Here is a 12,319-nt window from a genome sequence, read left to right as displayed (position 1 = left end):
GAAAAGAAGTAAAGCTGTCACTGTTTGCGGATGGCATGATACTATACAAGGAGAATCCTAAAGATGCTACCAGAAAACTACTAGAGCTAATCAATGAATTTGGTAAAGTAGCAGGATACAAAATTAATGCACAGAAATCTCTGGCATTCCTATACACTAATGATGAAAAATCTGAAAGTGAAATACGAAAACACTCCCATTTACCACTGCAACAAAAAGAATAAAGTATCTAGGAATAAACCTACCAAAGTAGACAAAAGACCTGTATGCAGAAAATTATAAGACACTGATGAAAGAAATTAAAGATGATACAAATAGATGGAGAGATATACCATGTTCTTGGATTGGAAGAATCAACATTGTGAAAATGACTCTACCACCCAAAGCAATCTACAGATTCAATGCAATCCCTATCAAACTACCAATGGCATTTTTCACAGAACTAGAACAAAAAATTTCACAATTTGTATGGAAACACAAAAGACCCCGAACAGCCAAAGCAATCTTGAGAACGAAAAACGGAGCTGGAGGAATCAGGCTCCCTGACTTCAGACTATAATACAAAGCTACAGTAATCAGGACAGTATGGTACTGGCACAAAAACAGAAATATAGATCAATGTAACAGGATAGAAACCCCAGAGATAAACCCACACACATATGGTCACCTTATCTTTGATAAAGGAGGCAGGAATATACAGTGGAGAAAGGACAGCCTCTTCAATAAGTGGTGCTGGGAAAACTGTACAGGTACATGTAAAAGTATGAGATTAGATCACTCCCTAACACCATACACAAAAATAAGCTGAAAATGGATTAAAGACCTAAATGTAAGGCCAGAAAGTATCAAACTCTTAGAGGAAAACATAGGCAGGACACTCTATGACATAAATCACAGCAAGACCCTTTTTGACCTACCTCCAAGAGAAATGGAAATAAAAACAAAAATAAACAAATGGGACCTAATGAAACTTCAAAGCTTTTGCACAGCAAAGGAAACCATGAACAAGACCAAAAGACAACTCTCAGAATGGGAGAAAATATTTGCAATTGAAGCAACTGACAAAGGATTAATCTCCAAACTTTATAAGCAGCTCATGCAGCTCAATAATAAAAAAAACAAACACCCCAATCCAAAAATGGGCAGAAGACCTAAACAGACATTTCTCCAAAGAAGATAGACAGACTGCCAACAAACACATGAAAGAATGCTCAACATCATTAATCATTAGAGAAATGCAAATGAAAACTACAATGAGATATTATCTCACACCAGTCAGAATGGCCAACATCAAAAAATCTGGAAACAATAAATGCTGGAGAGGGTGTGGAGAAAAGGGAACCCTCTTGCACTGCTGGTGGGAATTTGAATTGGTACAGCCACTATGGAGAACAATATGGAGGTTACTTTAAAAACTAGAAATAGAACTACCATATGACCCAGCAATCCCACTACTGGGCATATACCCTGAGAAAACCATAATTCAAAAAGAGTCATGTACCAACATGTTCATGTGCTCTGCAACGGGAGAGGCCACAGCAGTGAGAGGCCCGCGTACCGCAAAAAAAAAAAAAAAAAAAGAAAAGAGGGCTTCCCTGGTGCCACAGTGGTTAAGAACCTGCCTGTCAATGCAGGGGACACTATTATTATTTTTTTTTTTGGCTTTTTTTTTTTTTGCCACACCGCACGGCTTGCAGGATCATAATTCCCTGACCAGGGATGGAACCCGTGTCCCCTGCAGTGGAAGAATGGAGTCTTAAGCACTGGACTGCCAGGGAATTCCCACCAAAAGGGAACTCTTGATTTCACCCTGTACCATAACTGCTCCTCCCTAACACTTTCCAACCTTAATAAATAAATTTAAGTTGCAGAAAAGGGGAGAGATTACTGCATCAAAGTCCTCGAATAAGCAGAAAGAAAATTAGATCTAGTGCACACATTGAATGTTAATCTCTGCTGGGCGAACAGTCAGTTCATAGTGACCAAAAGGAAATCAGGGCATGTGAGCACAGATGCTGATAATGGTGACGGGATTTTGTGGAAGTGACCTTTCACATTTACTGAAATGGGAAACAAGGTCTTCAGCTGACAACCATTGTGGAGGAGGAGTTGAGCAGGGCACCAAAACCATATAAGCTCCAGGACAAACTGGTGAACTTCCTGTGCAGTGATGGGGCATCCTTTCTGCAAATGAGACATGGATCTGCCACTGTGAATTGTCACATGGAATAGTTTTATAAACTTCACCAAGCAGCTAAAACAAAGCACCCTTTTAAGACTAAAATCTTTCAGTGATTTGTCCTTAGAAGAGTGTCGGGCTTCCCTGGTGGTGCAGTGGTTAAGAATCCGCCTGCCAATGCAGGGGACACAGGTTCGAGCCCTGATCCGGGAAGATCCCACAAGCCGCGGAGCAAGTAAGCCCGTGCACCACAACTACTGAGCCTGCGCTCTAGAGCCCGTGAGCCACAACTACTGAGCCCGCGTGCTGCAACTACTGAAGCCCATGCGCCTAGAGCCCATGCTCTGCAACAAGAGAAGCCACCGCAATGAGAAGCCCGCACACCACAATGAAGAGTAGTCCCCGCTTGCCGCAACTAGTGAAAAGCCCACGTGCAGCAACGAAGAGCCAATGCAGCCATAAATACATACATACATACATACATACATAAAAGAGAAAAGGAAAGAAACTCCGGCAGCATGTTTCCTCCTGCTATTTGTGGTTAAAATCGCCTGTGTTCTATGTAACATTGAACACTCCACATTTAATGCACATCCCTTGATTTGCAGCAGCTACAGACCTAATCTTTTGCATGTGTAAAGTGTCTTCCTTTTACGCAGCTCACTCATTGCCCCTGTACCACAAAAATGCTAAGTATCTTATTTCTGCTCTTCAGGTATCGTGAACTAAAGGCTAAGGCCCTGGGATAATTAATTTTTTTCCAAAGGAAAATATTTCTGGGACAGCAACGTTTCTCAAAGCAAAATGTTAAAGTACATGAGGACACACAAAAAAAATAGTTCTATCAATACATATCCATTCCCACAAAAACAAATGTCAGAAAATAGTATTCCATTCTGTTCATGGATGACATTTGGCTCATGCGTAACACTGTAAATATCGTGTCAATCAAGGATAATTTATAGGCAATGGTTTTGCCTGACCAGGAGAAATGTGAAAGCCAAAGTAATAATATATCCATCAAGAAGGCATTCATTGAATGCCTGCAGAGCCCAATATTGTAGGAGATATTTAAAAGAAAAGGATATTGGTACTATCTGATGGCTCCACCTCCTTTTCATACTTGAGGGAATGGAGCACTTGCTCTAAGTTATAGAATTTGGTGGTAGGCTTGAGAACTTGGGTTCTTTCCTCCTGGCTATTAGCATTTTCCTTTTTGTTAATTCTCTCAACCAACTTGGCATCTTCTCTGTATCATATTAAGTATTGAGACACAGAGATAAACAGGAAATAACCATTACCCTTGAGAAGCTAATGGTCTAATGAGAAAGACAGATATGTAAATATAAAGCACAGTCAGAGGATGACTTACCGCAAGTAAACACCACAGCCCCCCAGTGGAGTACTCTTTTTTTTTTTTTTTCAGTGGAGTACTCTTAATGGGATATTTAACACTGACATAGAAATTAACATTAGAATACTGAAGTGGGGAGCTTGAGAACAACTTTTTGAGGTAGGTCACAACCTGGAAGGTTTTGTCATTAGTTAAAAGCCAAAGCAGAGAAAATGAAAAAAACTAATCTATTAACAGGCAACAGCAGCAGGCAATTTTTAGAGCCCAAACACATCAGGGGAAACAGAACTTTGTTAGGTTCTATATTTGAGTCTCCATGAAATAACAAATGGGGATACACAGCAAGACCTGCATGAGTCCAGTTTTTAATATTGTGTACACTAAAATTTTTATTTTGAGCCTATGCAAGAGATCACAAATTTTTGCCAATTATATTTTATTCCTGATAGAAGGAGTTAATCAACTTGAATAACATAGCCATTTTTTAAAAGTATGAGACCCAGAAGAGGACCACAGAAGATAAAAATACTAGGGCAATGAAGGTAGATGAAGACCAGGGTAGAAATCAGACACTCCTAACTATTATTTTATTAATTGCCCATTTAGATGTTGTATAGATCATGACCAGAAACACAGTGTAGACATCTATTGTGTGAATGTGCATGCTTTATTTTATTAGTAAGTCTATAAAGATGTAGTTTCACAGAATGAAATTATTCTCACTCAAGTAATCTAAAGATAGAAAGATAAATACACAGATACATAAATATGGATATATAGGCATTTATACATACGTATAGAGAGATACAGATACGTATATGATTAGAGAGAGGGATAGCAGTGTACCACAGTTGATAAGGTTCTCAACTGCCCCTGCCCCTGCACAAACGAACTATGAAAGCCCTTATAGGAAAGAAATGTCAATATTTAGGAGTAAACTTAAACATGTTTTTTGAATTATAAGTACATAGTTTTGAAATAAATTAACTTGAGTAATACTAACTAAATGATAAATATTTAGTAATGTATAAATAAAAAATTTTACCCACTGGTAGAATTAAGAGACATAACTAAATTTCTCCTAGTCTTGCACAAAGTTGCAGTATACATAAACACTGTACTTGTGCTAACTTCTCTGGAAGACACAGCATATTTTAGGAACATAAAACATTTCTAGGAAAGAGAGCTTTATACATCTTCAAGAGTTAAATGGGGATAGTATTGCTTACTTTCCTAGGATATGGTGAGGATTAAATGAGATTACGTAAATACCCTGGCACAGGATGGTTGTTTAAGGTTAGCTCACTTCCTTAGCCCAGCAAAAAAACCTTATTTTTAAGGATGCAACTATGCCAATGATTAAGTGACTGTAGGAGTAATAAGAGCAATTGCAGTTCTAAAAAAGGAGGTATTGATTTGTGGAAGAAGGATGAATTAAGCAGAGCCATAGCTCAGTATAAAAATAATTTATTCTTTAGAAAGAAGAACATTGTTTGTGAGAATACCACACCTGTATGTCCATAGTACTTAATTTCTAAACTGGATTTTAATGCCAGTTTAGATTCTAAAATATTCTAGTCACAATTTTTAGAAATGCATGTATGTAATTTTTTAGTGTTCATCTATATATTTAGACCTATACAATTTATATTTTTGCTATTATTATAAATGGTATCTTTTGTTTCATTGAATGAACTAATAAGTTATTGCTGTTATATATAAATGGAACTGATTACTGTAGATTCATTTTCTATCTCTTGGCCATAATAATCATATTTTTATTATTGCTCATTCCAATTATGTTCCAGGCAGTTCCCTAAATGTGTTATATAATTTGGCCTCCTACTTTTCAAAAGTTAACACTATTATTACACTTTTTTGCCTTAAGGTATTGGCTAGTTTACAGACCAATGTTCAAAAGAGCAGTGAGAACAGGCATTCTTTTTTTTTTTAATGTTTGTTTGTTTATTTATTTGGCTGCACAGGGTCTTAGTTGCAGCATGCAGGGATCCTCGTTGCCACCTGCAGGATCCTCGTTGCAGCATGTGGGCTCTTTTAGTTGCAGCATGCAGGCTCCTAGTTGCAGCATGAGGGATCTAGTTCCCTGACCAGGGATCGAACCCAGGCCCCCTGCATTGGGAGCGCAGAGTCTTAACCACTGGACCACCAGGGAAGTCCCACGGAATTCTTAAATTGTTCCTTAACATTAAACCTCTAAAAATTCACTACTGAAATAATTTTTATCACATTAATGATGTACATTTCAATCTGGGTTTGTTAAGCATTTTTATTCTGAAATGTTTTTGGACTTAGTCAAATGGATCTTTATAGCCAATTTACATGATAAGATTTTTTGTTTATTGTACCTATTGCTTTACTATGTTAATAATTTTCATATTGTTAAGTGTTAAATTCTGGAGCAAAATCTACGTAAGTCATTTTTTATTATGGCTTAATAAAATCATGATTTATTTATTTTACTTTTTTAGTCATTTTTATTTTAACTAGAAAGACATTACTAATTTCCCTTTTGTACGTTACTTAATTTTTAAAATATATTCTAACATGATTATAATCATGGTGAATATTAATTTTATAGTCTTTTAACTACCTTATTTATCATTTTAACAAGGTTGAAGATGATTTTTCTCTCATGAAGCTAGAAGTTGTAATACAGTGGTTCAGGCCTTGTGCAACAGTCCTCAGTCCCTGACCCATTCTGTCCCTCAGACGTCCTTGATCACAGATTCCACCCTCTAGATCTCCTTACAGTTGCAATTTGGTCCTTGCATCTCCACCCTTTATCTCCAAATCATAGATTAAATAAATATTTTATATTTAATTTATTGAATTAAACAAATGTTTTATTAAAGTTATTGGTATTTTTAGAGGATCTTTGCATCCATCTTTTTATGAGTCAGCCATTACTAGATAAAGCTGAGGTAACAAACCACTCCAATATGTCTGTGGCATACAAGAAGGTTTTTTTCTTCTCACTCCCCAGCAAATTACACGTTGACTGCAGTTCTGTGCCTCCACTCCGATGTCTCCATCATCCTGGGATCCAAGCTGAGAGAGGAGCCCTTATGTTATATTATTAAAGGGAAAACGGCAAAAGAGCTGGTGAAATTCAGCAATAGCTCTAAACCTTTTGCTTGGAACTGTTATACAGGATCATACTCACATTTCATTGATCAAACCAGTTATGTGGCCAAGCTTGTTATTAATAAGTTGAGGAATCATATTTCTCCCACAGGAAGATACTGCACATCACATGACAATGGACAGGGATATATGATCTTCTTACATGGAAGGGGGATGTAAATAACTATTCAATCTAATCTACCAAAATAATCATAAATGAGACGGCTTGGTAAGGCTCAGTTTAGTTTTATCTTTGTCAGGTTTCATGCTGTTTTTTTCTAGGTATGCTAGCCTTATAAAATAAATTGAAAAGATTTTCAGATTTTTTCCTGGAATTACACACACACACACACACACACACACACACACAGAGTCAATTCTCATTATCCTTGGTAGTTTCAATAAAGTCACCAAAAACACTGAATTAGTGAATACTAAACCATTGCTTCTAGGACGAATACAGCATTGGATTTCTGTGAGCCTCTGGTCCCATTTTCATTAACCAATAAATACACAAAGTTGTTTTATGTGTGTTTGCTTAAAGACACCGTATTTAATATATATTTTTAATTCATTAACATTGAATTCAGTCAACAACACTATAACCCACACCTGAACAAAGCTTCCCTAACACATGTGTTTTCTCCAAACACATCATGGCCTTTTTGCACTTAGGAACACTAGACAGCACTTCAACGCTACCTTTAGGGGCCATTTTAAACAACGAAATCATCAAAAAGCACAAACGTGTGGAAAACGAGGCATTAAATATACTGCAAAAAGGACACGTTTACATTATGAAAGCTGAACTCCCCATTTCCCCCATACCCCCAGCTCCTGACAACCACCATTTTACTCTATTTCTATGAGTTTGTCTTTTTTTAATTTTTTTATGAATTTATTTATTTATTTATTTTTGGCTGCGTTGGGTCTTCATTGCTGTGCGCAGGCTTTCTCTAATTGTGGTGAGCGGGGGCTACTCTTCGTTGCGTGCGCGGGCTTCTCATTGTGGTGGCTTCTCTTGTTGCGGAACCTGGGCTCTAGGGACGCGGGCTTCAGTAGTTGTGGCTCGCGGGTTCTAGAGCGCAGGCTCAGTCGCGGCATGTGGGATCTTCCCAGACCGGCGCTTGAACCCGTGTCCCCTGCATTGACAGGCGGATTCTTAACCACTGCGCCACCAGGGAAGTCCCGGTTTGTCTGTTTTTAGATTCCACTTATAAGTGGGCTCATACAGTATTTGTCTTTCCTTGCCCAACTTCTTTCACTTAGCATAATGCCCTCAAGGTCATCCAAGTTGTTGCAAAAATCAGGATTTCCTTCTTTTTATGGTTAAATAATATTCTACTGTATACATACACCACATTTTCTTCATCCATTCATTTCTCAATGGATACTTAAGACTTCGCTTTTTTTTTTTTTTTTTTTTTTTGCGGTACACGGGCCTCTCACTGTTGTGGCCTCTCCCGTTGCAGAGCACAGGCTCCGGACTCCGGACACACAGGCTCAGCGGCCACGGCTCACGGGCCCAGCCACCCCACGGCATGTGGGATCCTCCCGGACTGGGGCACGAACCTGTGTCCCCTGCATCGGCAGGCGGACTCCCAACCGCTGCACCACCAGGGAAGCCCAAGACTTCACTTTTAATTTTACAAATGTTTATGCTTTTAAAATTCTTTCCATATATTTATATGTTTAAAGGTTTTTTTTTTTATGTGGACCATTTTTAAAGCCTTTATTGAATTTTTTTGTTACAATATTGTTTCTGTTTTTTCCATGTTTTGGTTTTTTGGCCTCAAGGCATGTGGGATCTTAGCTCCCCAAGGAGGGATTGAACCTGCACCCCCTGCATTGGAAGGCAAAGTCTTAACCACTGGACCTCCAGGGAAGTCCCACCTTAAAGTTTTTAAAGGTGGGCATACTGGAGGTAGAAATATTGCCTGCACAAGAGTCAATTCTGATACCTCAGTGGATGCAACTCAATTCCTATACACAAGTGGAAAGGTTTTGTTGATTTTGAGGGAGCAAAATAATGGAGATCTTTCCGCTGTAAAGGTTGGAAGTACCAAGGAATGATTATTCCCTTCAGCCAGTTACAGAAAAGGACCTACTCCTGACACTCTTCCTGAGTTAAGATGAACAACTGGATATAATTTACATAAAATTTTTTTATCTCTATGGAAGAAATATACATGTATTATTAGTGTTGTTGCTGTTGGTATTTTCCATATCATACTATTTCTTTAAAATTGTTTACAATGTTCAAAGAGTTACCCATATGTGCTTAGGTTACGTTTTGTTGAAAAGAAATAGTCATATGATGCAACTAAACAGAAGAGATGCTAATATTTTTAGGGTTTTCATCTTTGTCCATAAATTGAAAATCACAGCACTGAGGGACATAATATGATTTGATTTTAGTAAATATGTCAATTAAAATTCCATAATATAATTTCGAACTAATATTACACAAAGATCCACAAAGACCTTTAATTTTTTTCCTTTCATTTGGTTTTCATGGTAAGGGTCAACCCTGTTCTAGTGAAATGACTCACCCAGCAGTATCAGCCAGAGCACCATCTGTCAACAAGTCAGTTAAATTAACCTTTGCACTCTGTACAAAAAGATACAGGGGACTAGCTCTAATAATGTTAGCTTTGACAACACAGGCTTTCCACGTTAACACCTAGATCAACACTGTCAATTAATTTCACACGGATTCTTAAGCAACGTTTTAGTGATCACAGTGTTCAATCCATAAACACACTGAGTTGCATTAAACAAAATCAGTCCAAAAGAGGAAATGTTCCCTATGATATTATCACTCTGCTGAAATATTCATTTCCTAAGTAAAATCTTATTAGCTCAGTAAGATAACTAAAATGTTCAAGGAATCATTTTGCAGATTTTTTCCCCTTTCTTCAATACACTAAAATTGGCAACAGACCAGGATATTGTATTTAAGAAATCAAACTAAATTCATTTAATAAACCATGAAAGGGAGTCACACCCAGTGATGCGTCTAGATTACTATTTCCTTATTACCTATAGTCTATGATTTATTTTACTTTCAAAGGAAGAAGGTAAATGATAGGAGGCTACCTACCAAAGTTTATTACCCCAAAATACTTCCTTTATTCTATGGCCCATATCAAGTCTTTTCACAAGTTCTGCAGAGGTGTCTTAGAGTCCACCACAGAGGAATGAGATTAAGTGTTGGGAGGAAGGGAAGAGGAGAAAGAAGGCAACAAAGTAGAGCTATAAGGCCCACCACCTTTTCAAAAACCAGAATAGCTTCATATGTTTTATATGTCATGATGCTAGAAGATTTTATGTAGAAAATGATTTAATTTTGAAAATCTTGAAAACTATAGGTCTAAATATTTTGATTTCCTACTTGAGGGAAAGATGGTATAGCATATGAAATAAAAGGTCTTTTCTTGTAGGTAAAAATTGGGATGAAGAATGCAGCAAACTTTTAAACGTTATAGTAACAGCTGGCTTTGTGTATTGAAGATATTCCTACTCCATAATAGTAGTTTTGAATGGTAATTCACATTTTGTTTTGTTTTGACCTCTAAAAAAAGATAGAATATTACAATATAATCAATAAAATGAATATTCAGGAATTTAGAATTTCTGCATGTAAGAAAATTAACTCACTGGTCACCACAAGAAGCACTTTATTAAGCACTTACTGAAGATTATGAATGATGTGTGCACTGAAGGACAATTGGATTTAAATCCAATTATGTACGTTTCTCTAAAATGAAGTTGTATAGGTGGAGACTGCCCACGCAATAGGTATTTCGCCACTTCTTTGCTGAAAGCATTTTGATTTGCTTTGCCCAATTTTAAATGTCCACAATGTTTGGTAAAGATTGGATTCCTATCCAGATCCAAAGGGTGTTTCCTGATCGGTTTCTAAGTTGATTGTGATAGTATTCTTTTGCTTCTTAATTGTTCAGTAATGTGATGCAATTCTGGCCAATGAGACATGAAGGCTACACACATAGAGATTTGTGGAAACTTTTTAATCTACCTTAAAAAGGGAAACAAGACAGGGAAATTCCTTCTCACATTTAACCTGAATATGATACTGATGTTGTCATGATGCAGCAACATGGTGACAACGGTAGAGAAGAAAGATGGATCCTTATTAACACAACTGAGTCACTGACTTAACCTTGAAACCACCTACTATGCAAGGTTTTGTTATATGGGTCTCCTTATTATTGTTTATAGCCAAAAATATCTCACATGGTTCAAAATATTTGCTACATCATGGATATGAGTTACAAGGAATGATTTATTAAGCAAAGAAAATCAGCCATAGGAATAGCATTATGTTTCTCTATAATGTTGATGTGGAAAAGTAAATGAGTGAGAATGTCCAGGAAAACGTGAAAAAGAAATAATGAAGGTAGACTAGCCCAACCACATATTAAAGAGCTATCCAGAATATAGTGTAATAATAGAGTTGTGTGTATACAGGCACTTACTGTATCATAAAAATTTCATGTCAAATCAGTGGAGAAAAGACATATTAATGAATGGGATGAGATAACAGGCCAAATTCCTTCCTCTTTCCTTACACCAAAACACATTCCAGAAGAATAAGACATTTATACAAGAAAAAAAAGGAGAAAAAGATGAAAGAGACAATTCAAGCACTAAAAAAACTTGGAGGGTTTTCTAGAAGTGTCATCTTGGAGTTGGGGTATATTTTCTGAGCACCATTAAAGAGCATGGAACATTGGTTTAATATTGGTTTGAGAGAAAACCCATCAATAAAATTCTTACATTAACAGAAAAAAAGGAGAAAAAGTATATGATCATCTCAATTAATACAGGAAAAGCATGTGATAAATTTTAATATCCAATCATGATTTTTAAAAAAGCTTTACCAGCTAAAAACAGAAGAAAACTTTGATTATCAGAAAAACAGCGCTACCAAAAAATCTATACAAACATACTTAATGGTGAAATGTTGAAAGCTTTCCCTTTGAGATCAGGAAAAGAATAGGATATTCACTCTCACCACTTTCATTCAACATTGTACATGAAGTCTTAACATTAAGACAAGAAAAATAAATGTTGCAAGGATTTCAAAGGAAGAAATAAAATATCACTGTTAACAACATGATTATTATATAGAAAGTCCAAAATAACCCATAGATAAATTATTAAAATCATTGTGAATTTGTCAAGATTTCTTTATAAGAATTAATATTCATATTAATACTTATATGCTATAATATTAATACTACATAAGAATTAATTGCATTTCTATAAATAAGCAACACAACTAGGAAATAAAATTTTCAATAAAAAATATCATTTGTAATAGCATTGCAAATATGAAAACATTTAAGAATAATTTTAACAAAAGGTCTTTGAAAACTCTATGGAGGAAATGATAAAATATTATAGATTATAGAAATAATTTAAGATCTATATAAGTAGAGGGATATACCCTGTTAATGGGTTCAAAGACTCAATATTCTGAAGATGTTAATTCTCCCCAAATTATCTACTGATATAATGTGATCCCAATCAAAACATATACATTTTGTAATGGAACCTGACAATATGTTCTAAGATTTATATGGAAATGCAAAGGGGCAAAAAAGTCAAGACATTGC

The sequence above is a fragment of the Phocoena sinus genome, chromosome X, assembly GCF_008692025.1.
Source record: "Phocoena sinus isolate mPhoSin1 chromosome X, mPhoSin1.pri, whole genome shotgun sequence".
Taxonomy (NCBI): domain Eukaryota; kingdom Metazoa; phylum Chordata; class Mammalia; order Artiodactyla; family Phocoenidae; genus Phocoena; species Phocoena sinus.
This window is presented reverse-complemented; position numbering follows the sequence as displayed.